The sequence below is a fragment of the Chrysemys picta genome, chromosome 10 (genome assembly GCF_011386835.1).
Source record: "Chrysemys picta bellii isolate R12L10 chromosome 10, ASM1138683v2, whole genome shotgun sequence".
Lineage (NCBI taxonomy): Eukaryota > Metazoa > Chordata > Testudines > Emydidae > Chrysemys > Chrysemys picta.
The window spans coordinates 75203318-75230087 of NC_088800.1; the positions used below are offsets into that span (position 1 = coordinate 75203318).

Consider the following 26770-nt stretch of genomic DNA (forward strand, 5'->3'; position numbering starts at 1 on the left):
CTTTTAGGCACCGTAAAGTGGTCAGATTTTCAAAACAGCCCAGTGTGTGTCACAATGGAAGCTGTTGGAAGCCCGAAATAGAACCACAGCACCTTTTGAAAATGAGGCTCCATTTTTACCAGCAAAGCCCATTGAACAAAGCAGGATGCATTCGGAAATATAAAGGACTAAATTAAGACAGCATAAGAGCTGGCAAGGGATTACACTTCCAGTGCAGAGGTAAATATATGAAGCCAAATTCTGACTTTAGTTACGCTCCGTGACTTTAGCAGAGTTACTAGTGTGACGAAAATTCGGCCAATGCTATGGAAACACTCAAGCAATACAAGAGCACTGCACTAATTCATCTTTCCCGAACTCTACACAGCACCATGATTTTAAACATATAAGGCACGCTTGTCACTTGCCCTTACACGTCCAGGCTGGGCGGTAAGGGACATAACCCCCCCTCCACAATCACTTTAGGCTGCCTGCCCATGTTGGAGAGAGAGCAGGTTCCACAGAACCACTGCTTCCCCTCCCCACACAGGTGGAGGATGGGGAGCAAGGACTGGGTAGAGCTTGCACTATTCCCCCCCACCAATTCATCAGTGTAAAGGGCTGAAGGAAACCACTTCCCACCACCAGCATAGGGGAGGAATTGTGACTGGCTTCTCCTGGAGTGGTGCATCAACTTACTGCCCCTCCCACAGAGTGAGACATACACTCTCTGTCTAGCCCATAAAATGGAGCAAATTCCTCTCAATCACAAATAAGTGAAAACAATGAAGAAATTTAAAAGGTTCATCAAAATAGCCAGGAAGTCGGCAACAAACCTGTGGTGGATTTCAATCCCTTATATGGGAAATGCACATTGTAAAATCCCATTATGAGCTTATTTCCTGTCCAACAGTTCCACAGTCCACTCAGATGCAGTTATAGGAAATGTTCACTCATTACTCAAGCAGGGCATATCTTTCCTCCTGAGCAGTCAGTACATTTCCACTGCTAGGGCTAGATGATGTGATTAGCATGCAGTCCTGTGTAGGGGGCAATGCAGAACTGCACCACACCTAGGGGAGAACTGGCAGGGACTGTGCCTCTCTCGGAGCTCCCCAGTGTGCCCACAGGTGGTGTACTCTCAGTAGCTCTGTCTTATGCTGGGGCCAGGTTGGGATCACGGAGCGTCAACTGGCTCCCTGGGTTACCCCCTCCTGTGTGCCCAGGCAGAGATCTAAGAGCCCACTTCTGCAAGATGTGGAGAGCTCTCACTAGAATTGAAGGCACTTTGTGCTTCAGAGGATCAGGCCCTGAAAGATTATGCCACTAAATGGAGAAATCAGAACGTGGACACAAATAATCAAAAAGAAAATGTGACTGAACAGATTTGGAAACCATTTTTGGACTAAATACAGAGAAATAACCACGCACTATGTCAGCTTTTTATCTCTTGTTTGAAGGTTGTGTTTTATTTATATCTTAACAACTGACTGTACAAATAGTGGCTGATAAATTATGTATAGCACTGCACCCTTCTCCAAAATGGTTTGTTAACAGATTTCTGAACATCTCTTCCTTTTATCAAAAATGTTTTCAAACTCCTAGGTTAAAAACTACTGCTACAAAGATTGTCAAAGAAGTAATGAATTAGATTTTCAGAAATAACTGTTTAGCATTACTAAACTAATACTGCCCTGCTTAAATATACAGGAATACATTGTGTATTTTAACATGATCTTCTCTTTACTAAAGCAAATCTTTGATTTTTTAACAGAAACTTTATAAACACACATAATTGTGGGGTAAATGTTAGCAAGCAAGCAAGCAAGCAAGTCAACAAAACCAATGTTGATATTGATTTGCATTTCCAGACAGCAATATGTGGGTATAACTGATGGACAAATTTAAGTGATCAACCATTATGTGAATGTCACTGAAAATAGTTATTTACATTTCTGGTCCATCATGGAACTGTTGTTCCTAAGGTATACGGAAAGGCTGACATTTTCAAAAATGACTATGATTTTAAGTGTTTCAATTTTTGGATCCCCAATTTAAGACACATTAAATGGACCTGATTTTCAGAAAATGCTGAACATCCACCCTCTGAAAATCAGTCTCCTTTAACACGTCTTAAGTTGGGACCCCCAAAATTGAGGTACACAATACCTCACAAAGCCCTTCTGAAAATCTTGGCCTAATAACCTACCAAACTCATACCTTCATTGCACCAAAACTGACCTTTGATTTAATTTAGGCTACTATGGAATTGATGTTGAAATGACAGATATAATTTATTGATTTTGATTTACAACATACAAAATAGACTAAAATAAAAAGAAAAGTTTCCCTGAGAGAGCATGCCAATTATTTTTTTAAGTTAAAAAGTTTGGTCATGATCTGTTCAAGCTGGCATCTGAAAATACAACACTAATTTTCTATCAATATATATTTTCATGTTCAATATACAATTTCATGCTAGAAAACCTGAGTAGGAGTGATGTGTAGGAAACAAAGCCGGTTTTAAAAAATAGATGGACTAAGGAAAACTAGTGGCACTCACTAAAGAGATAATATGGTCAAGGCCCAGATTTTGACCTTCTTCTTTTTGCTACAAAATGTACATGTTATTTTTAGAATGGTTCACAAGAGTCTTTTGTCCACGAAAGGCATAAACATAGAAGTGTTATAAACAGCCCTGCCTGTGTAGTAGAATTGTAACAGATGTGTGGAGGGGATCTGAATTTTTGTTTCCAAGTTGCTATTATTTATATATATTGAACATACACACACAAATTTCTCCAAACAAAATTTTTTATTAAAAAAACAGTCTGTGGTTGTTTAAGTGCAGACACTGAAGCACAGTAACACAATGATATAAAAAGCTAGGAAATCACTAGCTAAATCTTCACCCAAACTTTGAAACCTACTCCTGAACCATGATTTCATCTTCTCCATATTACAGTCTTTCCCTATCTACTGCTTCTACAGCACACGACTCCACTCACCACCTCTCCACCAAATGCTGACTCCAACCAAGTTTTTGAATGGTACGGAATGCTGAAGTAGATGGTTAATGTGCATGGGGTAGATTTTTACTCAATGCCTTTGTGTATCAGTGTGTGGTGTGGGAGAATTGCTAACACGGGGTATTACTTGTTTTTAAATGTATCCTTTGTAATGTGTTATTTAGGTGATGGAATCAGGATGTAGGGTTTCAGAGTAGCAGCCGTGTTATGTTTGGGTTTTTCAATTGCTGATATTGGTGGTTGGAGTTACAAGGCTGTCCATAAATTACATAACACATTAGAAGGTAGGTGGGTCCTTAATTTTGCATGTTTGTTTCAGTGTTACAAAGAGTTACAAGGGGCCGGTGGGTCTTGAAAATCTCCAGAAAATGTGTTATGTTATTTATGGACAACCCCTAAGATGGGGGGAGGGAAGAGGGATGCCCAGTGCCTCTGCATCCAGGCACCTACACCTGAAGGGTTCCTCCACCACTGCTGCCTCAGCTCCCTACACAATATTTCCCTCAAAGCTTCTTAGTTCACTCAACTCTAATGTCAATACTGCTTCTCCTCAGCCTTTTACTCCCCTGTCCCGAGGGGGAAAAGCTTTAGGTCTATTCAGTTGATCTTCCACAGTCTCTACTGGCTACCTCTTGAAAAGGTGAGTTCTCGTTGCTATGGCAGTTGGAGCCAAAACCAGTGCTCCAATCAAAAGGCTTTGGGGGCAGTTTTTGGCATGGAACCACTGATGCAGATGGGACTCTATGTACTTGAGGCTCCCATTGGCGCTTCAGGGAAAGACTGGCAGGACTCAGCCATCAATGATAAACTCCACAGAGGGTTATGCAGATTTAATTTTTAGTAACTTTGTGATAATATAATCTAAAACAGTAAATGAAATTACAAGCAAAGATTCTGAGCTGCACATAATATAAAACTTGATTATTAACTAGTCCAACAAGGTGAAACTGAGGAATATGTTTAGACCTGAAATCTCTATCTATTCCATCAAAAAATGCCATCTGTCTTGTCTCAGAATATCAAAATTTAAAGGATTTTTTTTAAGGGTTGCAAATTTCAAAGACTCACAGCAAGTGTTAACATGTCGAGGATTTCCATAAAGCATACAAGAGGATTGCAAACAACTTAAGTCAGCTCTGAGACCAAAGGGCCTGATTTCTCTGTTGGCTTCCACCTTATATAAGTATTTACACCTGTACAAGGTGGGTCAATTTCACTGCTGCTGTACTGAGCAAAATTCCACTGAAGTCTTTGGAGCTGCACCCATTTACACCCGCAGAGAATTTGGCCCAGTGAATGCCAGGTGGGTATAACACACTACACCATTTTGATTTGGTAGTCTTTCACATCCGCCGGCCCAGGTGTAACGCACAACACAAGGTGAAAGGCAGTAGGCAGGAAGGCCTAAGAGATTTTCTATATAATGAAAAAAAAATGGTAAAAATAAATAATCTCATTTGCTGTTGCAATGAGGTTATTTTGAATCAACATAGAAAGTGAGAAAGGGGAAAAAAAAGCAATGTCTACTGTAGGTAACGCAATTCTGGCAATAGACAATTGAGAACAAGCTTGTTAAAGCCAAGTGAGAGAACAGGATTTCAAAATCAGACATGGCAATGGCTATACAAGAAAACTATGGAACAAAATTTATCAGTTTCAAAATCAGATTTGTTTTCAGCCCTTACTATGGTGAGTAGATCACACAAAAGGAAGATGGAGATAGATCAAATGTATACATTGTAGAGAATCCATGACACAAATGGAAAATCCTTATTATACCTTCAGGTATTGTCAGACTTCAATCAGAATTATTTCATTGTGCAGGCAAACAGAAAACATTCAGTGTGCGTGTGCTATACCTACTTTCTCTTCCTTTATCACGTTACCAAAAAATCAATATGGTTGAGGGTAGGTTTGAAAAAATATTAAGCTGATCCGGCATAGTTCCATAAAAACTCTGCAACACTCTCTCAGCATAATACTTGTAAAAACCAGTATCACTTCTTACTCAGTTGTGTTGAGCCTCCCTGTTTTCATGTACACCTCTACCCCGATATAACGCGACCCGATATAACACAAATTTGGATATAATGTGGTAAAGCAGTGTTCCGGAGGGGTGGGGCTGCGCACTCTGGTGGATCAAAGCAAGTTTGATATAACACAGTTTCACCTATAACACGGTAAGATTTTTTGGCTCCCGAGGACAGCGTTATATCGAAGTAGAGGTGTACTAAGAGTTGAGCAAACATGTTCCATGGGAATCCTGCATTTCAAATTCTTTGTTTAGTCCTATTCTGTTATATCCAAGTACTATAGTAGGTTTTTTGTCTTATTTTATTTTTTCATTTGTAAGACAGAGTTCTGAGCTCGTCTCATTAATGTTCATACAGTGCAGACTTGGACAGTGTTTTACAAGCAAATAAAATGTGAAGGTTCCTGCCCTGTGCAGCAAACCACCTAAATATAAGGCTTCGTTCTATTCTTTAATTATTCTTGTTTATCTTCTTGCACCCTCAGATTTTACAGGCATTCACCAGTTTCTGCCATTTATTTTAGTCTTGTGCTGATCTGTTCAGGCTTCAGTGTTGTGCTGATCTGTTGTGATGATTTAGTTGGTGTCGGTCCTGCTTTGAGCAGGGGGTTGGACTAGATGACCTCCCGAGGTCTCTTCCAACCCTAATATTTTATGATTCTATGATCTGTTCAGTGCTGCAGCTATGTCGGTCTCAGGATATTAGAGAGACAAGGTGGGTGAGGTAAAACCATTTATTGGCACAATTTCTGTTGGTGAGAGACATAAGCTTTCGAGCTACACAGAGCACTTCTTCAGGTCTGGAAAAGTACAAAGGGGTGGTCCACACTAACCCCCCCAGTTCGAACTAAGATACGCAATTTCAGCTACGTGAATAATGTAGTTGAAGTCGAAGTATCTTAGTTCGAACTACAAGGTACTTACCGCAGGTCCACACGTGGCAGGCAGGCTCCCCCATCAACTCTGCGTACTCCTCTCGCGGAGCAGGAGTACCGGTGTCGATGGTGAGCACTTCCGGGATCGATTTATTGTGTCTAGACAAGATGCGATAAATCGATCCCAGAAGATCGATTGCTTACCGCCGAACCCGGAGGTAAGTATAGACGTACCCTAAGAGTTGTCACAAGTAAATACAAGATGCAACAGATCGTTTAAGATAAGTAGTTAGCACGTATTCTAAGGGATCATTTAAGGTGAAGTGGCCCTGGGGTTGCCAATTTTGGTTGGACACATTCCTGGAGGTTTCATCATTTGACATAATCTTTAATTCAAGATTAATCTTTAATTCCAACTCTCCAGGACAATCCTGGAGAGTTGGCAACCCTAACTAGCTAGTTAACATCCATATAGTCATAGGACAAAAGGGGAGGGTTAGTTTACAGACTGTTGTAATAAGCCATAAATCCAGTGTCTTTATTAAGACCATGATTTTTAGTGTCTAGTAGAGTTATGAATTTAAACTCCCAGGCTCATCTTTCCAAAGTGTTGTGCAGGTTTCCTTTGAGGATGAGAACTGATAGGTCAGATAAAGAGTGACCACACTCTAGAGATGGAGGTTATATACTGTAAGAATGCACTACAGCTTCATTTTGGCTGCAGGCATACAGTACTGGATCTTTTATTTAGAGAAGGCTCCAAATACATTTTTATTAGATGCACAGAAGGACATTGTAACAAAGTCAAAGCCAATGTTGGTATGCATCGGCATTCTATAAGTATCCCGGGGACATGTTATCGGAATGAAAAATAATATAGTTTAGGCAAAGTAGGCCAAATTCATCTCTAGTGTAACTAGAATGAGGTCAATAGATTTGAGTCAACCAAAGATAAATATAGTCCTATGCGCTGTATATGAGTATATGGGATTTGTTTTTTTATGATCTAACCATCATCATGCGTTTACTACTTTCCTTGTTTCTTTATCAAACACGCTTAGAAACGATGCTTGCTAGTGTAATAAAAGCAAAATATTTAGAATGAATCTCTAATAGAAAATTGCTTTAAAACTATGATGGAACAGCAATATAAAAACATTATAGCATCCTAAAAGCAAATCTTTTTTATATTTATTTAATATAAAACAAGGTTCCACCAATGGTAAATGGCAACCATAAAAAGTTACCATATTTAAGCATCTTATTCTTCATGTACTTTTAAGCATACTTACTCTTTAATTCCAAGCTCCCTCTTCTGGACTATTCCAACTAAGTAAGAAGAGTTACTATATAATGTTTTCACCCCTCAGCCAATCAGATATAGTTCAATACTCAGATGGTAGGCTAACACTCTTTATAAGTGACATATCTGAAGATGGTCATTTGCGATTTGCCAGTTTTTCAATTTAATATTAAGTACAAAATGCACTACTAGCCAGTTGCATGGGCTAAATATCCTACATGTTAAGAAAGTAATAGGAACCTTGCACATTATTTTAAATAACTATCTAAATAAATTACAATTTACACACAAACAAATACTGTACTATGTGCATTAGCTTTGTACTTATTGTTCAGGATATGCGGATACAGACTAACACGGCTGCTACTCTGAAACCTGTCATTATGCAAGGCACTGCATTTAGCCGTATGGACTGGAAATCCATTAACTTCATGAAAAAACTCATGCAGATACAGACAGACATCATCTTCCTTTCCAAATGCAAACAGATGGACATCATACCAAAAGGACTAAAGGTAAAAAATCCGTTACAATCTACATACCACACAGACTATGCTGAGAGACTGTGTCACACACACTCAAAGAAACTGCGCAACCACCTGATCAGCATCCTATACAGCAAACAGGGAAAGATTAAGACTGAACTCTCAAAACTGGATACGCTCATAAAAAAACAACCTTCCACACACATTTCCTCATGGATAGACTTTACAAAAACTAGACAAGCCATTTACAACACCAACTTTGCCTCTCTACAAAGGAAAAAGGACACTAAACTATCTAAACTGCTACATGCCACAAGGAGCCACAACAGTAGTTCCCGTAACCCACCCAACAATATTGTTAATCTTTCCAGCTATACTCTTAGCCCAGCAGAAGCGTCTGTCCTATCTCGGGGCCTCTCCTTTTGTCCCTCCAGACCCATGAACATGATACAGTTCTGCAGTGACCTAGAATCCTACTTTCGACGTCTCCAACTCAAAGAATATTTCCAACATACCTCTGAACAGCATCCTCCGTACCAGCACTACAAAAAAAAGGATTCTGCATGGACTCCTCCAGATGGTTGAAACAACAGACTGGACTTCAATATAGATTGCTTCCGTCAACATGCAAAGGCTGAAATTGTGGAAAAGCAACATCACTTGCCCCATAACCTCACCCATGCTGAACACAACACCATCTACAGCATCAGGAACAACTCTGACACCATAATCAAAAAGGCTGACAAAGGAGGTGCTGTCGTCATCATGAATAAATTGGAATATGACCAAGAGGCTGCTAGACAGCTCTCTAACACCACATTCTACAGGCCATTATCCTCTGATCCCACTGAGGATTACCTAAAGAAACTACACCATCTGCTAAAAAAAACTCCCTGACGAAGCACAGGAACAAATCTGTACAGACACATGCCTAGAACCCCGACCAGGGGTATTCTATTTGCTACCCAAGACCATAAACCTGGATATCCTGGACGCCCCATCATCTCAGGCACTGGCACCCTAACATCAGGATTGTCTGGCTATGTGGACTCTCTCCCCAGGCCCTACGCTACCAGCACTCCCAGCTATCTTCGAGACACCACTGACTTCCTGAGGAAACTACAATCCATCGGTGATCTTCCAGAAAACACCATCCTGGCCACTATGGATGTAGAAGGCCTCTACACCAATATTCCACACAAAGATGGACTACAAGCTATCAGGAACAGTATCCCCGATAATGTCACAGCTAACCTGGTGGCTGAACTTTATGACTTTGTCCTCACCCACAACTATTTCACATTTGGGGACAATATATACCTTCAAGTCAGCGGCACTGCTATGGGTACCCGCATGGCCCCACAGTATGCCAACATTTTTATGGCTGACTTAGAACAACGCTTCCTTAGCTCTTGTCCCCTAACGCCCCTACTCTACTTGCGCTACATTGATGACATCTTCATCATCTGGACCCATGGAAAAGAATGGGTCACCTGCACATCCTTGAGGAATTCCACCATGATTTCAATAATTTCCATCCCACCATCAACCTCAGCCTAGACCAATCCACACAATCGATCCATTTCCTGGACACTACTGTGCTAATAAGCGATGGTCACATAAATACCACCCTATACCGGAAACCTACTGACCACTATACTTACCTACATGCTTCCAGCTTCCATCCAGGACACACCACACGATCCATTGTCTACAGCCAAGCTCTAAAATACAACCGCATTTGCTCCAATCCCTCAGACAGCGACAAGCACCTACAAGATCTCTATCAAGCATTCTTAAAGCTACAATACCCACCTGCTGAAGTGAAAAAACAGATTGACAGAGCCAGACAAGTACCCAGAAGTCACCTCCTACAAGACAGGCCCAACAAAGAAAATAACAGAACACTACTAGCTGTTACCTTCAGCCCCCAACTAAAACCTCTCCAGCGCATCATCAAAGATCTACAACCTATCCTGAAAGATGATCCCTCATTCTCACAGATCTGGGGAGACAGACCTGTCCTCGCTTACAGACAACCCCCCAACCTGAAGCAAATACTCACCAGCAACCACACACCACTGAACAAAAACACTGACCCAGGAACCTATCCTTGCAACAAAGCCCGATGCCAATTCTGGCCACATATCTATTCAAGTGACATCATCATAGGACCTAATCACATCAGCCATGCTATCAGAGGCTCGTTCACCTGCACATCTACCAATGCGATATATGCCATCATGTGCCAGCAATGCCCCTCTGCCATGTACATTGGCCAAACCGGACAGTCTCTACGCGAAAGAATTAATGGACACAAATCTGACATCAGGAATCATAACATTCAAAAACCAGTAGGAGAACACTTTAACCTGTCTGGTCATTCAATGACAGACCTACAGGTGGCAATTTTGCAACAGAAAAGCTTCAAAAACAGACTCCAACGAGAAACTGCTGAGCTTGAATTGATATGCAAACTAGATACAAACAATTTAGGCTTGAATAGAGACTGGGAATGGCTGAGCCATTACAAACATTGAATCTATCTCCCCATGTAAGTATTCTCACACTTCTTATCAAACTGTCTGTACAGGGCTATCTTGATTATCACTTAAAAAGTTTTTTTCTCTTACTTAATTGGCCTCTCAGAGTTGGTAAGACAACTCCCACCTTTTCATGCTCTCTGTATGTGTAAATATGTCTCCTCAATATATGTTCCATTCTATGCATCCGAAGAAGTGGGCTGTAGCCCACGAAAGCTTATGCTCAAATAAATTTGTTAGTCTGTAAGGTGCCACAAGTACTCCTGTTCTTTTTTCTTAGTACATATAAGTAGATCCCCCTCAACCCCTGCTAATGTTTTCAGTTAGCACTTTATTAACATTTGAGGTGAAAGTTTAGATGAAATTGTTTAATGAGACAGACAAATTACATAGAAAATAAATGATTTTTGTTTGCCAGCCGGATATTTCTATGAATATTAAAGATGAATAAACAATTGATAGAGAATTCACTCTACAGACTTAAACCTGTTCTTCTACTCATGGTATGTGGGTGAACAAACAAGCAATTGGTACAGATCTATTTATACTCACTCAGAAACATTGTTTACAATTTTTTTTTTTACTCTGTGGATTTGTCACAAACATTCAATATGCGGTATTCAAAATTTGAGTTATGTTTGTTAACTGTGATCATTCAGATGAATCACATGGTATTGCTTCCCTCTCCTGATTGCATGAATGTAACTCCCATAATCAGGAGGACGGTTTGAAAAAGCCACCAGAGATTGATGATTCTCACAGGCAGCAGTGATAGTATAGAAAAAGATAGAAAATAAGAAGAACCAGGGAATATTTTTTAACTTTTTCCTTTCTGTGCCAGATAGCTCTTGTCTGAGGCATCGTTACTATAAAAATTAGGTTACTATAGGAAGCATTGGCTAGATTCAGAGTTTAAATTTAATTTGCTCTCATTTCTTGTTTTTAGCTTTCTGCAAAGTAGTTTTGTGTGCCAGAAAATTCCCATGATTATCATCAACTAATTGTATTATCTATTGTTTGCCACCAGTGTGCTTGATTCGGTAAAGACAAAGAGGAAGAGATAGCCTCTGTCCCATAGAACAATCCTCCATCAAATTGCAGTTACTGTCATCCAGAGATTGGAGAGTAGTACAGATTTCTGTGGCAAGCATCATGAATGTCAGAGAAACGTATGTTGCAACTGATCAACTAATGTTTGACATGCCTCTCCCTTTCCTGACAGGCATGTTACATATGGCTGCAACCATCTCCCAGATTTTGTCTTTCCATTCTGTTGTGTTCTACCACTCTTGGAGATACCAAACAGCTAAGCACAATAAAAAGATGTATTAGTACCTAAGATTCAATTATAATTTATATTTGGATCAGTGAAATGATTATAAAATATTCTGATACAGGTTATCTATAAAAAGTGTCAGGTTTTTTCTTTAAAATTAGATGAGTCTAATTTATCCACTAATTTGAGGATCCTTCCATAACTGTCACAAAACCACACATCAGCAAGCACTTGATTTTATATTTGCATAGCCAATGTAGCTGACAGATATGTGCAAACTCATGCACCCACCCATTTTCCTTATTTTTCCCTAGAGCTTCATATTCTCCCCCTAATTTCCTGCACTTCTGGAACAGAAAATGAATTAGAGATCCATTTTTTTTCAGATGGTCCCTTCCGGGTTTTGTTTCTTGCGTGTTGTGCCTCATCAATTTTGAGTTAAACAGTTCCCCTTTTCGAAGCTCCAGTAGCTCAATTAGAAAATAGAGGTCAATACGATCAGATGATATGCATCTTTGTCTTTCAGGAGGTCAGTATTTCAGTATTTGGACAGATTGGAGGAGTGGGGGGTTAAGTCTGAAGAAACACAAGCTGTTCCCTTTATAGAATGTACATATACAGAGCTAAATGCATCGTTTCACCCTAAATATCCACATACATTAAGACACATAATGCATTATTTCTTCCCTCTTACTCAGTCACTGTGGTTCAGAACCTTCACCAACCATTAAAATGAACATCAAATAAATCTTTGAGACACCTTATAATTAGAGCCCTACCAAATTCACAGTCCCTTTTGGTCAGTTTCATGGTCATAGGATTTTTAAAACCAAACATTTCATTTCAGCTATTTAAATCTGAGATTCCATAGTGTTGTAACTGTAGGGGTCCTGACCCAAAAGGGTGGGTGGGGGTTTGCAGGGTTATTGGGGGGTGGGGTCATGGTATTGTCACCCCTACTTTTGTGCTGCTACTGATGGCAGCACTGCCATCAGAGCTGGGCAGCTGGAGAGCGGCAGCTGCTGGCCAGGAGCCCAGCTCTGAAGGCAGAGCCGCTGCCAGCAGCAGCGCAGAAGTAAGGAGGGCATGGTGTGGTATTGTCACCCTTACTTCAGAGCTTGGTCCCTCTCCAGCCCAGCAGCTGCCACTCTCTGGTTGTCCAGCTCTGAAGGCAGCAGCGCAGAAGTAAGGGTGGCAGGTATGGTATTGCCGCCCTCACTTCTGCACTGCTGCTGGCGGTGCACTACCTTTAGAGCTGGGAACCTAGAACAGCAGCTGCCTCTCTCAGCCCACCCAGCTCTGCAGGCAGTGCAGAAGGGTGGCAATACCACGACTCTCCTACAATAACCTTGCAATCCTCCTGTGGCCCCCTTTAGGGTTGGGATTCCCAGTTTGAGAAACACTGGTGAAATCTGTATACTATAGGGTAAAAGTACAGAAAGGACCAGATTTCACGGTCCATGACACGTTTTTCACGGCCGTGAATTTGGTAGGGCCCTACCTATAATATTACTAGCAGGAACACCTGGTACTTTTAACCTCAGAGCACTAGTTTTCTGTGATTTTGTGGTGTTTTAAAAATCTGCCTAGTAAACATGTCACAAATCTAATCTTGCTTTTTCTTCACTCTGCCATAAAAATTAAAAAAGAAAGACCATTTTTAGATATTGCATGCCTTAGTGTATTCCACCTTTCCACGGTGCTACAATCATTAAGATTCGGGTTTCCAAAGTGCCTTTAAGTCTCAAATATGCTGGGCTTTCATTAACATTGAGAGGAGGAAAAAAGCACTATTGTATATGCCTTACTGAGTATCTATAGGACATTTTTAAATGCTTTTTTGAAATGGAATATGGAGAACTCTGCAGGCAGTCTAGTACGACAACATCATTAACACTGGTTTCAGAGTAGCAGCCGTGTTAGTCTGTATCCGCAAAAAGAACAGGAGTACTTGTGGCATCTTAGAGACTAACAAATTTATTAGAGCATAAGCTTTTGTGGACTACAGCCCACTTCTTCGGATGCATATAGAGTATGCATGTGTGTGTATATATATCTCCTCAATATATGTTTCACTCTATATGCATCCGAAGAACTGGGCTGTAGGCCACAAAAGCTTATGCTCTAATAAATTTGTTAGTCTCAAAGGCTAGGTCTACACTACCCGCCTGAATCGGCGGGTAGAAATCGACCTCTCGGGGATCGATTTATCGCGTCCCGTTGGGACGCGACAATCGATCCCCGAATCGGCGCTCTTACTCCACCAGCAGAGGTGGGAGTAAGCGCCGCCGACAGAAAGCCGCAGAAGTCGATTTTGCCGCCGTCCTCACAGCGGGGTAAGTCGGCTGCGATACGTCGAATTCAGCTACGCTATTCACGTAGCTGAATTTGCGTATCTTAAATCGACTCCCCCCTGTAGTGTAGATGTACCCTAAGGTGCCACAAGTACTCCTTATCCTTAACACTGAAATGTTTAAAGTCACTCTTATTCAGCCTACACATAATATGTAGTGTTAACACTTTTTCTGCCTATCTCTGCTGACTACATGTTTTCCTTAATGCAGTAATCATATTTACAGCAGTTTAACAAATAGGCAGAATTATATTTTATGGAGTTAAATAAAATAAGATCAAAACTCAATGCAAACAAATCACAAAAACATGCAGAAATGTGTTATACAATCCATGTTGTTTCCCCACAACCACATAACCATCCCAGTTCACAGATTTCTGTTTAATTTGGCCTCTGGCATGTCAGAAAGGAATTTTTTCCCCATTTACACAACTCTATGAATCAAAAGTTGACAACAGTAAGCTGCTCTTCAATCTGACTTAAAGGTATGCATCACAGAAAAACAGCCAAGCGCTTTACTTGCTCTATCAGGCCTTATATATAAGCCAGCTATTACATGGCCTGTAGCATTCAAATCCCTCCAAATGATAACTTTAGGAAGAAAAAATGCTGAAGACTTGATATATTGCTGAGCCAAATTATCTCAACACAAACACAGCTTTGACATTTATTTCTGAATATACTGAAATGATGGAAAAATCACCAAGTATAATTCCTCTCAACAGAATCTTAAATCCAAACTAGATATATTACTCTGGATTGCTTTTGACAAAGCAATTTTAAAATATTGTGCCCATTAAATGAAGAAGGGATTGGTATACATTAGGATAAAGAAAAGATGGACAAAACAAGTTTTTGCCTATTGTTTAAGTACAGCACTACCATTCACGTAAATACACGTTTTTTTTAATGTAGGGGTCAATAGCCTTTATTTGTGCTCATGTGAAATACCAGAATATATGAAAGAAGTTCAGCAGAAATTTCTACACTAAAGCCCGCTTAAAATAAATCCAATTAAAGGAATAAACAGGAAAAGAGAACTATAAATACCTTGTATCTGGGTCTCTGTAAGAAATATTCATATAAATCCATATGCTTAGGTTTATGCTTTTCCATGTGACAGGGATCAGAATTTTCCATAGCACAACATTCTAAAACCATTTAAACCCAGCATACCCTTACAATGAATAACCCAAAATCTTCATACAGTCAACACTGATTTTTATGTGATCACAAAGGACCAGCCCCCATAATCTTTTACTTATGTGAACAGTCATTACTCATGGTAATAGCGTAAGAACTAATCTCATGAAAATGGGTTGGCAGAATCAGGCCTTTAGACTGTGAACTCTCTTCGGAGATTGGCCGGGGGGGGGGGGGAAGATGTATCTTATCTATGTCTCTGATATGCCACGTAATTTATAGTATTACATAAACGTTTTGAAATACAGCAATAATAATGGAAAAAATCTTGAGCCAAGCACCCAATTCAAGTAGCTGGCCTAGATACTGTAAGGGCCCAATGGAAAATCTTGTCTCAAGTCTGCTGAGTAGCTGTGGACCTGCTTCTGAACCCTCAAGCTCTGGCTTGTATGCTCTCCCTTGCATGCTCCCCTGCCCCCCATGAGAATAAAAAGGAGGATTCATGAAGCCGTCTGTGTCAACTTTGCAGCTTACTTCTAGGAAGCTTTCTGGGGAAGGAAAGGAGGAAACTAAGGAAGGAAACTAAGGGACTCCATCTATTATCTAATGGCTTGAGATAATACTCAGATGCAGTTCTCACATCCACAACCTATTCAGAAGCAGAAAAGGCAATATTTGTATATGTTTATGGCTGAGACAGTCCAAAGAGAGTCATGAAAGCAGAACTTGAAATTTCTGAGGTGCTTCAGTTTGAGACTACATGGGAAGGCAGACACACAAAGCAAATATTAAACCTAAACCTAAAAAAACCACCCCAGACTAATTTCTGTGAAAGCTGAAAGAAGTGTTTATTCGATGAATAAGATAAAGATGGTCAGGAGATAAAGGAGGACAGACTAGATGGTCTAATGGTGCCTTCTGGCTCTAAACTCTATGAAAGATGCAAAAAAGGAAATACCTTATCACAGAAAAGATTTCTCATATAAGGAAAAAAGGAAATACCTTATCATAGAAAAGATTTCTCATATAAGGAAACTAGAGAAAGGAGTAACCATTATGCCCTACTAGTAGACAAGTGAATGGTGATCCATGTAGTCAATTTTATATTATTATACTATGGAGCACCTGTTATGTCCAGAAAAACACATTGAAAATCTGAGATCCCCTTAGAAAAAAAGGATAGTAATTCTCTGCATTAACAGATTTCAAAGTAATATGGGAGATGGTGTAAAAATATACTTCAAGAAATAAGCATATCAAGAGAAAGACTTTAAAAAAACTAGACTACTTAATACATGTAAAGGTCACCAAAATATTTATATTAATAATGAAACAGAACACTAAGCAGATATTGACTTCTGCTGAGGTGAACCTCAGATTTATTGACCTAAGAGGTAAACACTGACTGAGATAAATCCAAGGTCAATATTTACCACCAAAGACAATAAATCTAGATGGCCAGTGAAACACGAAGTCAGTTTATATATATATTGTTACACGCATTCTTTCTTCATCAGAAATGCTTACAAATGTCTTCCTTTTGACCATGAATTTCTTACATATAACTTTTAAAAGAAACACGTAGTTCTCTAAGACATAGATAAAGTTAACGGCTTAAAAAAATCTGATGATCACTGATGAGCCAATTTAGTCATTTGAGCATGTCAGCATTACTGACCTCTGGAGTCAACAGTAATGCTTCATCATGGGACTGTTTTCACCCAATGAGTCGGAGGTAAGATTTTTCAAAGGCACAAATGACAGGTAGGGCCCTAACTCAGTCATTGAAAATTGGGTGCTTAATTCCCATTTGTGTTCTGAAAGTATCCCCCCTGCATTTTTCCTTTTTGTATGTAAAACTCATAATTTCTTAAAGGGATACATTTGTTAAATGCATTACTTTCAGTTCTCAAGAATAAAGGATGGTTAGATATATATTGATAGGCTGTTGATATTTACAGGAAGCTTCTAATTGGATTAAAGAAAAACTGCTGAGGGATTATTGTCATTATTTTAGAAATAAAATGGAAAAGCCAATCAGCTAAATTGCATTCTGTTTTCATACTATCCTGAAATTTTAATGGGAAGCAAATAATTTTCTGACGCTTCAGACTGACTTGGGGTTTATACTTCTAAAAAAATTGACTGAAGAGCCAAATTAAACCTCACCCAATTTTTTCACCCAGTCCTGCAAACTCTTACTCATGCTAGTGATATCAATGGGACTTAAGCACATGCTTAATTGCTTTCCTGAACAGAGATAGATTTAAGCACCTGCTTAAAATTAAGTATATACTTAAGTACCTTGCTGAATTGGAACCTTTGACTGCTATAATTTAAACTGTAATTTTACATACATTAAATCATTCTGAATAATTGTCCAAGAAACATAGCAGTGAAGAAGGAAGGTAAAAGCTCAAGGTTTTAGGTTCTGATCCTGCAAAGAGCATCACCTGGGGCTTCACAGTGTGTGAAGTGAGTGTAGGGTTCTGCTCACAGAGAACAAATGCAAGATCAGGACCTTAGTGAATATTCTGGGAGGCCTTTGTTCAAGATACACTTCCCATTTTATTGTTGTTCTGGTAAATTTTGTACATGTTTCTCGCACAAAGATTACAGGGACACTTCTATAAATCAAAAGACATCAAATAAATAAATAAATGTAGAATGTGACCTTTAGAGTTATACACATATCTTCCCTGCACTACAAAAGCAAATAAATTTAACAGGAGTGCTGACAACAGTAGACCTTCTTCCTCCAAAGAGTATGCAAGATCTAAGCAAAAAGGAAACAGATGACTTGGTGTATTTGCAGGATGTGATTAGAGCAGATAGAACCCAATTTATTAAGATGGGAGATGGTGATTCTTTTGTTGACTTTGCAGGTCAAGTGTTAAAACCTTCTGCAAATAAGGTTGTAGATATGCCACAACTATGCCCTAATGGTTTGCTGGGAGGGGTTATTTTGCCTTTGTGCAATTGTTCTGGAAATCCTCATGAGAAAAATGTGTAATCTTAATTTTACATCTCCTTCTGGTTCCTCAGCACAAGTCACACCTATTTAGACTCCTTTAGACATTTGTATAGTCGGTGTACAAATGTCTCTAAGGGAGTCTAACTGAACTATGGGAGTCTAAGTTCATGTAAAGCGTAGTTTACACATCACCCCTCAATTTCCCCATGCATCCAGTATAAAACTAAACTTTATTACTGAAAGAACAGAGCGGACAAAACCCATTGATCTACCAATCCAAAAACTGTAAGGAAATATTGCTATATATACTATTGTATGTTGAATTCGCAGGAAGGAAGACCAATTAGAACTGCTGGACAGGAAAAGGTGTGTTAGCACTATTACCTTTAACTCAATCTCTAATCCACTTCTGTGCCCCCAACTTGCCACTAGAGCCATCAATCACCCTATCTCTCTCTTAGAGCTGTCTCAAGCTTATTTATACTATTTGTTTTAATGGCTTCACTTATGGTTTTCTGGGGTTTGAATGGAATGGTTCTGCCTCAATTTGCTGTTTACTACTCTTACTATCAAAGTTGTGGGGTTTATTTTTATACTGGTTTCCTAAGGCCGTCTTATTACTGTTAATCTCTTCTGATCATATTGTTGATTTCAGTGGCGAGTGCTGCAGAACACTCAGTCAAAACATTACGGTCCCAAATACTTAAGTTTTAGAAACCTCATTAATATGAACAGTTTATCTAGAACTATTTTAAGCAACCCTCTTAGTAAATCAGTGATGTTAAGTATTACTGCATTCTTCGGTAGAATTTATTTCCTAAAACACAAAGAAGAGAAGTTGATCTGAGACCTTATAAAAATGGGATGAAAGGAGGAAGATAATACACTGGCTAACAGAAAAGCAAGCTCTCTTTAGCAGACTGTCTTCAGGATCTAGGTGAGATTTAGGAGTTAAATGTTTTCAAGTCACAGAACTAGGTATATAAAACATTGCCAAGATTTTCAAAAATAGAAGCCTAATGGGCTCCTAAATCCATTTTAGGATTTTCAAAAGTGCTGAGCACCTCAGGATAATTCTGTGAAGAAAAATATGTCAAAATGGAGTGACTCAGGAAAAGTGGCCCTGAAATGCCAGTTAAACAGAGTGTTGTCCCCCCCAGAATGGGAATCTATGTCTAGGATATGGTGTCTATCTCTGGAGGTTAGGGAAAGCTCATATCTTGAATGGAAACATCTACCATATCCCATCTGGGATGTTCAAAGAGGATGTGTTTACAGGATAATAACAGTGATAACAGTTCACAATATTCAGAGTATTCACGTCCTTTAGTGTCATTCCTAAACCAAACCAGGGAGGTAACTTGAAAGAGCTCAAAAATAATTTCTTAAGAGCTAAGTCTGCTGGTTGGTGTGAAGAGATGTAATGAGGGCTCAGTACAAGATCTGAATCTGAATCCTTCCCACACTAGCAGACATTGATGAGGACAGGAATAAGGCTCTGCCATCCCTGTCTACCATGCTTTTTGCTGGAATGGCTACCTTGTTGTGTTTTCCGCATCTTGTTTACAAGGATAGGTTGTTAGTCTATTGTTCAACCCCCCCAATCTGGAGGACCAGTGGGCTGCTTTTCATCTGGTTACTACCCTTTGACCCGTCCAGCTTGGGTGACCCTACCAGGAGTTAAAATTCCCTGCCTGGCATAGCTCTTAGGGTCACTGGATCACACAAGCCTTTCCACCATGTCAAGATGCAGTCATCAGGGAAGGTCTGTACAATATAATGTATATTTTATGTAACATGCTTCATAGGACATTGCCTTATAAAATGCTTTAGAGAGCTGAATACAGAGAATCTCAAAGGTAGAAAGCAAAAAATAATGAAAGGAGAAGAAATAAACAAGGGAGCTGAAATTTAAAAACAGTAAAGATTCTACTATTCTTGCTGACTACTTACAGCAAGGGACGAATGTCAGGATGTAATAATGAGGAGAGGGAACGGTGACTATGGTTTCCAGTTAGTTGTTTAATGCAAAGAGGAAAGTTTTTAGGTGACTCAGTAGCTGGATAGGAGAGGCATTTTCAGACAGATGGAGCAGCACAAGCAGAATTCAATCTGATTTTGTTATTAGGAAAAACCATTGTTAAAATAATTTCTAAACACTTTCCTCTGAGAAGTAGAGAAATACTTGAAAACACTTGTGTGTGAAAGTAGGTTAAAAGTAAAATCTGCTTGAACACCTAAAATGAGCTACACAATCTGAAATTCACATACAGAAAATCTATTGATGATATAACTTTGCTAATATGAACTAATGAATGGGTGAATCCTTGTGAATGACTGATTTTTTATGAATCAGCTGGTAAGTGAATAAACAATAAAAAGCAAGGATACTGCATCATAAAATGCACTTTGTTCATGTTCCTTGACAGCTGTATATTGATGTCATCATATTTCTCTGCATATTACTGAATATCTGTACAATATTTTGCAAAAGTAATGAAGTCTTAGTAATAGGAAACCCCACTATTAGTAATAATTAGTATTTATTAATTATACAGCACCAAAAAAAACGTGCTAGGCACTTTACACAACAAATAGAAAGGCATAACATGTTCCCTGGCCCAAAGAATTTACAATATAAACAGGACAAGGGAAAGTAACAAGCAATACGAGGAATGGAGAAGGGAAGGACAAGTGTTACAAGAATAAGATCATTCAGTTACTTAGCAGACTAAGCTAAACTGCACAAAGGAACTTCTAGTACAGAATAAGAGTACCCACACAGGAAGTTGTGCGGAATAGCTATCGCACTTTAAATTCCACACTAGCTTATTTCACACTAACTTCCGACATGGACAAGTCCTAAATTTTGAAATATGCACATCTTGAACTCGCTACTCTACACTGCTACTGTATTGCATCTTTGCTGACAAGTGGGATGAGTGACTTTTCCTTGGAAAAACAATAGTGTGGAGATTAGCAACGTTTAGATTAAGTGAGGTCCTACTGCATTTAACATTCTACCAGTTCAGTCTACTATTCTGGATTATATCCAAATGCCAGGCTGAGTAATTTAAAGACAAGAAAATAAATGTTTCCTAACAAGGCAAAGAGGAATGCAGCAAGTGCAAGATCATTGTCAAAGAAGGCACAAATGATCTCCAACAGCACACTCTTGTAACTGAGACCAAGGAGCTGGAAACCTCATCAGACTTGCTTCTGTCAACTTTAAAAGATGTGAGGCGGTGCCAACAATTCAAAATAATAATGCCTTGCCTTTATAAACAACCTTTAGCATCACTTGATATAAAACAGAAACTTGGAGATTCTCTGCTGAGCATGCCTATTAGATTGGCATCACTGTTTTTCTCCTGGCTTGCATGTTAGGTAAAGGGGTCAGGCAGGAGACATATCATTCTTCAAAAACAACCTTCCATTTTGCACTGGCAGCTCTCATAATCCATCTCCTATGTCTCTGAAGTCACAAAAGCACTTCAGAATGCTCTGTAGTATTGTCTGTTTTAGCAATGTTCCTAACACTCTCTAGAAAACCTTCATGTCTAAAAATCAGAGTTGTGGGACCCATCCAACTAGATGTATTAAACTGGATTGCAGCATCTCAGGAAATGTGTAATTCCAGTCCCTTAGCACATGCTCGGGTAACACTGTGTATCATGGTTCATACTGGGAACATACTGTCTACAATTATTGTAAGAATTCTATTATTACAGATGTGACTTCAGACTGCCTTTCTCATCATTCCCTGGATGTCCTTCTCTAGCCCTTCCACTATTCACCTTCATCTATTATTAGTTATTATTTAAACTGCAGTAGCACCCACACTGCATTTGGCACATTCCAAACTTAGACAAAGACATTGCTGTACACCAACCAGTGTGCCATATAGGTAGGAAAAGATGCTTGAGGCAATGATGGAAGATAGGGAAGGTCAGTGGCCTTTCTGCTACTCTGGACAGTAAGAAGGAAAATCCAAGACCTAACTGCTGCCACCATCTTTGCCTTTTCAGCAGCAAATCTCCTGATTTTCTCCACTCTACTTTTCCTCTTTCCAAAAACTAACACAATTGGGGCAAGGCCCAGAACCTTCTTGGCTAGTGCCTGATGCTGCTTAACTCAAATCTAGAATGCCGTAGGATCACATGCCACAAGGTGTCTTGCATGACCAAGATCAAGTAATAGTGAAGTTAAGCTACTATCATGAACTAATAGAATGCTTGCTAAAGGAGTGGGCTCTGCAACAAGATATATGTGGAAGGGAGAAGATTATGAGGCAGGGTAGGTGGCAAGAGATGATTAACACCCAACTGATAGAGGGACTGGCAGGAGGGATAGGAAGTAAAGTTGGGGTACTCTCCCTATCTCCTTCTTTGACCAGTTTGAGGGGCAGACAAAGGTACGGGCATTGGTGGAATTCTTGTAATCAAAACATTTCACCCATCCCTAAATGTGGTCAAAATATTCTTGATGCTTGGCTCAGTTAAATTCTGAATTATCACCAACTGTGTAGGCCGCTAAAGAAAATGTATAAACCAGCCATTTGCAAAATCCCTAGAAACATATTCACCGCCAGTTTTGTGTGTGTTGCTGTTATACTAATCAGAGTCTTTGAAAATTAGAATGTCCCATGATTAAAGTTCTTCTATGCTTATTGGTTTAAGAAAAAATGCTTTGTGAGTAACTTCACCTCTCTTTGCCTCAATTTCCTCATCTACTTACCTCCCCCAGTGCTTTGAGATCCACTGATGGAAAAAGCTACAGAAATGGCAACATACTGTGGCTATATTTTTTTTTTAATGAACAGCTACCAACAGTTAGAGAACAGCAATATCTCAGTGGGATCACAGTTATTTTCCTAAGATTTTTACCTCAATGGAAAAAAATTCATGAGAATTCTCATAAAATTCTCATCATCTTGGTCAAAAATATTGCTAGAATGACTTTTCTCAAGAGATTTCGCCTGCATCTTTTTCCAGAATCTGGCCTGGAACCAAAACCCCTAAGGATTGACTCAGATTTGAGGCATCAGACTTGTACATTATCAGACTGTAAGGAGTTCAGGTATTTGAATTCATCCCAACTCAAAAAGAACTTGTGTATGATTGTGCAGACATGTGCATGTGTCTGTGTGTATTCCCCACACACAAATATATAGTATAGTGAGTTGTGGTATAAGGGTAAACACACATACTCACATAAAGTAGAGAAAGAGAAAGTGAATACAGTGGCCTGGGTGGTAAAAAGGTTTTATCAACATAAGTTGGGATGGGTACATTACTCACAAGTGGCAAAGCTGCAAAACTATTATGTAGTTTATGCCAATCAGACTCTCGGCTTGTGTAAATTGGTGTAGCAGCACTGACTACATCAGATGAGGATCAGGCCCTTATACCACATCGATATTGTATAATGTGCATATGCCACAGACTTACAAAACACTTCTTTAGATGTGTTCTAAACAGCTTTGGAAAAAAATTGGTTTGATTTTCATACCCTTTTGATTGCAAAGCCAGGCCCTCTTACTAGCAGGAGTCCAACTCAGAGATAGAAACTACTTTCTAGAACTAGTTACATTTTAGAAACCCCTAGCTTTTCTATGTATAATTATAGATTGATTTTACAGTCCAGTATCCTGCAATCTACCAGGGCTAAAATTTAGGAAATTAAACACAAAAAGCTTTGTGCCGATGCAAGATTAACTTTGCCCAGATGAAATCGTAAAAAGTCAGGAAATGCAAAAGTAAAGATTCCAACAGCAACATTAACTTGATCACATTACACATATGCACTATTCTATGTAAGTTTTTCAGTAAATGTGAAATGTGGCCAACTTAGAATTGTGGCTGACTAATGAGAAATCTAATCATTGTTCTATTCATTCGGTTTGTTTTACAAAAACGGCTATCGCAAGAGAGCATCTTTAAATTCTCTTCTACCAATATTTTTCTAATTTTGTTTTATGGTTCACAGCTTCTTTATCCATTTGGCACCAATTCTGCAGTCGAATCTCCATGGAATTGGATGGATGCTCACAACCACGCAAAGCCCCAATGGAGTCAGCTGAATTTCACCCACATGCAACTTTACATTGATCCAATTGTAGGATTGGGGCTTTGGTTTGTAATTTTATCCTATCAGTCATCACCAATGCCATACAATATCTGAAACTGGTTGAACAAAAGATAAATAGCCTCCTTTTTAAAGAGCCAAGAGATCTTACTTTTGAAAAGCACTATGTAAGACCTAAGTATTAATTATTATTATTATTATTATACAAGTACTTTACTAAACCCTCTACTATCTACCTTGCAGTTACCAAGTCACTGTCATAGACATTTTGTTACTCTCCAGCGCTGTGTCTCTAGTCATCCTACAATTCACACAGCTGTTTCCTCTTCTACTACTGAGTCTAAAACCAGGCAGGTGTTATCAATGAACCACTCATATTGAGTTAGCTCAACAACACCCTTTACTTCTGTCCATATCTGCTCTCTGGTCTTCTAGTATCACAGTTAGCTGATGGCAAGACAATGTTCTTTTAGAGACTGATCAACATGGTTTAAAAGAACCCAGACAATAGTGGGGGAAAGGAGACTGTCCAGTTGTGATGAGCAGTACAACTTCAGTGCACATTCAGCTACAACAAAACCTACCCATCAAATCTATGCTATCTCTAACATACCTATCATTGGGGTGTCTGAGGGCCTGAACCTTGTAGTGCTTATGACTGCAAGTAATACCATTGAACTCACTAGACTTTGCTATAAGTGCTCACAAGATGAGACCCTAAGCACTGAGCGGCAACTAAAGGTGACGTATTCTTGCCGAAAAGAGCTCAGTTTTCTCCACTGCTCCACAGTCCAGACATTTTCTTACATCTAAAAAAAAAAGACACCTCTGCCATATGTTTAGCTCAATAATTTGTATGGTGGCAGGGAGGGAGTGAAGGAAGTTAAAAAATAAGAGTAATATTTGCACTATTAAACTTATCCATTATGTCTTTCTAACCCCATGAGCCATTTCTGTCATAACTAACATTTTAATTTACATTCTTTATTCAGCACCAACTGTGTGCAAAGCATTCAGATGCACCAGTGATGAATGTAATTTAAGAACCTAGACAGACCCTGCTTCTGGTCTCATTAACACTGGTGTAAATCATGAGGAACTCCAATGAAATCCAAGATGTTAGACCAGTATAACACTGGTGCAACGGAGAAGAGAACCTGGTCTGTATGTCTGTTTTAAAGCACATACAGTCTAGTTCAAACACAAAGGATGGTGGACACCAATTTTAGTTTGAGATGCTGATGGATTATGCAGAGTTCATTTGGGACTCTACAGTATACTACTGAATTGGTAATTGTTGTGCATTGCCTGAGTTGTATCGCTTTTCAGTTTATACAGCCATAGAGCAAGTATTGTGAAGCACCTGAATAATAATTTCAGTGTACTTTTCTCTTTCATTTATTCCTATAATTGGAGTACTTCTGAGTGTAGTTCAGTGAAAAGATATACCAACAGCAAAATGAAAGATAGATCATGCATATACTCTAATTATCAGTGTCAGAGAGTGTCCTAATACTCAGATGCCAATTTTCAGTATTAAAAAACATCCTGGATTTAATGGGGGAATATCACGTATAATGCAGCTGTGTAGCAACTTTAAAGAATATTTAGACAAGAAAGAAATAGACATATATTACGGAGGCCACCCTGTGGCCAACTACAGCAAAAAGGTTGCAAGGAATATACTCCTTTGGTCAACTATAAGGTCTTTATACATGAATCACTGCCTGTGAATAGAAAAAAATATCTGAATTAGGGTTTCAGTGTCCAACCACCTTAGCTTTAAGGCTATGAAAGCTATATCTAAGACATTTCAGGCTATAATGTGACAATTATACTATGCCATAAGTGGTGCAGAGTTGTAATACCCCAGAGAGAGCACTAGAGATATTGTGCTCCTCTGGGTATGTCTTCACTACCTGCCGTAACGGCGGGTAGCAATCGATTTATCCGGGATCGATATATCGCGTCTCATTAAGACGCGATATATCGATCCCCGAAAGCTCTCACCGTCGACTCCAGAACTCCACCAGAGCGAGCGGCTGTAGTGCAGTCGACGGGGGAGCCGCGGCCATCGATCCCATGCTGTCTGGACCCCAGGTAATTCGATCCAAGATACTTCGACTTCAGCTACGCTATTCGCGTAGCTGAAGTTGCATATCTTGGATCGATCCCACCCCCAGTGTAGACCAGCCCTTACAAACACACAAGCTGCTGATACTGCTTCATGTGGGGAGGCGGGGGGGTTGTATTTTGCATGTCATTAGCTGGGGCAGAATGCTCTCCTGAGCACATCAGCCCTGTCCTCTCTCCGACATGCAATCAACTCTATTGAAGCAATTTTGTTACTCTAGGCCAGTCAACTTGAAAACTAAAGTGCATGGTCTTCATGTGCCTGAGGATGTAGGCTTACTGTATTGTAGTTTTAGCTAAGACACAGATTTTAATACAGAGTAGATTTAAGAGATGTTATAAAGTAGATACAATTAAAAATATATATATTGGGTCTGATTCTGATCTCACCTATACCAATGTAAATCAACAATAACTCCGCTGTTGTCAATGTAGCAATATTAGTATATGAAACCAGTTCAAGATCAGAATCAAGCCAGGATACATTTTTCACCCTCAAAATACATATTGAATTACATGAGAGATAGTGGGTCTTTCAAATTGTTCATACTCTGTTGT

At 39.3% G+C, this 26770-nt stretch overlaps 1 protein-coding gene across 1 annotated transcript in view; it reads right to left on the reverse strand.

Annotated features, from left to right (window-relative positions):
• The window catches only part of PRKAR1B (protein kinase cAMP-dependent type I regulatory subunit beta), a 128064-nt gene that overhangs the window by 62489 nt on the left and 38805 nt on the right, over positions 1–26770 (reverse strand). The window lies entirely within an intron of this gene.